The following is a 1774-nucleotide window of genomic DNA, read 5'->3' on the forward strand; positions in this document are numbered from 1 at the left end:
ACAGTTTCAGATCTGTTTATGCAGTAAATTTTGCTCCAAAATGTTTCCTCTCATTGGAATAAAATAAACTGTACAGCTATGGTTATAAATTTGACTTAATATATGCAATAGACAGCTGTGATGTCTTTTTGCCAGGATGCATAAGGATGCCAAGATGCATAGCCTGTACAGTGACTATGGATGTGATACATGATGTGTCCAGCATGTCCAAATTAACACTATCAGATTTGATTTCAACACTATTAAAGTGTCTATATGGGTCCACACCAGAGAGTGTTAATTTAACTCTTTTTGGAGAGTTGGTACGTTAACTCTGATTTAGTGTTAAACACCAAATCTGTCTGGAGTTGATAATTTAACGCTTGCTAATGCTAACTAGGTGTTAAGAGTTTATATATTAACTCTCAAAGAGTATTTTAGTTTAACTACATAAGAGTTATCTTCTAATTAATTCTAAAAAGCGGGAATTTTACTGTTCTGAACTTCTAGAAATTTCTTTTGGAAATAAACGTTTACTAAAAAGACGCAATGGTTTTTGAAAAACATTTATTCTGAACTGTGCACCACAATTTCAAAACATTTTCTGAAAGATGTAACAGTGTACATGTTCTCACTTTCATTAGAATTGTGTTTATCAAAAGGTCTGACATAGGTGAGCTGGTAAATGCAAATAACAGCATTCTCATCACTTATTTCTTCAATACAATATGCATGTCCTTCATTCATCACTTTGTGGAACTTCAACGCACTTCTGCTCTCCCCCATATTCCATCTTCACAAGCATATCCTATGTGTTAGCAAATCAATTGCTAACGTAGAACCCAGTCAGGACATCTTCTACTGCTGTTTGCTCGGATTTTTTTTTTTATGGGAGATAATTTTCAGGCTTCAAGTAGCACCATTATACCAACATTTCACATTCTAGACATTGTTTTAGGTGTATTTGACCAAAAGTTTGACTGAAAATTCACATGCAAGCTTTTTTTCAAGGCTGTGGTATTTGTCCAGAAACAATACATTTCAGCTAGCTAAAACAGAATATTATGCTATCACCGAGCAACATGGCTAATGCCTTTCACACAGCTTTGTCTCAACTCCAAAAAGCCACAGAAGTAAAAGCTAATAATAATAATTGAAACAATCTTTGAAAAAATGACTTACCAAGCATGGCAAACAACTCAAATATGTAGAGCAAAATGTTCTGAAACGGCTTCACTTCAGCTTCGACTGGAGCCTATGGTGCTGGGGGCGGAGTCTGTGAATTTACTCTATTGGTGTCATAGCCCCTCTAGGAGTTCAGAGTTAAGAGGTCAAGAGTTAATGTTTCCATTGTAACACCTCCAGATTTGACATAGAAACACTCATTTTTAACACTTGTGTAGTGTTTTCAACGAGGATGTTGGTGACACCGAGTTAAACCACAAATGAAGACCCTGGAGTTTAGTTGCAGCTTGTTTAATTGTCTCCATGAACATGTGGTGAAAACTGAAATGACAGAAAATAAACTCCATCTCAACAGGCAGAAGCATGTTTACATCAATAAAGTGCATTACTCTCACTAAAACATTCATGTTAGCAAATACACATTAATATCCAAAGTTATCTGTACAAACTGTCATATAAAGTAACTTACGGCGTTCCGGCCTGATAATTCGGAGTAGATGGCATTAGATTACATCTCCATACTGCCTTTAGCATGAGCCTGTTTCTCAGCAAAACCGAGCGCTTGACCCAAACCGGAAGTGCTCGACCGGAACCGGAAGTGCCCCGCCAG

The 1774-nt window shown here is 36.8% G+C and overlaps 1 long non-coding RNA gene across 1 annotated transcript; it reads right to left on the reverse strand.

Moving 5' to 3' along the window:
- Positions 1-649: 649 nt before the first annotated feature.
- Positions 650-1774, reverse strand: LOC146630649 (uncharacterized). Its single transcript, XR_014906256.1, has 3 exons — positions 1634-1774; positions 1162-1485; positions 650-787 (listed from the first exon to the last, which is right to left on the reverse strand). It is a non-coding gene; the product is annotated as an uncharacterized LOC146630649 (long non-coding RNA).

Source organism: Diplotaxodon limnothrissa, linkage group LG6, assembly GCF_057381915.1.
Source record: "Diplotaxodon limnothrissa isolate DT_005_m linkage group LG6, D_limnothrissa_male_GT1.1, whole genome shotgun sequence".
In the NCBI taxonomy this organism is placed as follows: domain Eukaryota; kingdom Metazoa; phylum Chordata; class Actinopteri; order Cichliformes; family Cichlidae; genus Diplotaxodon; species Diplotaxodon limnothrissa.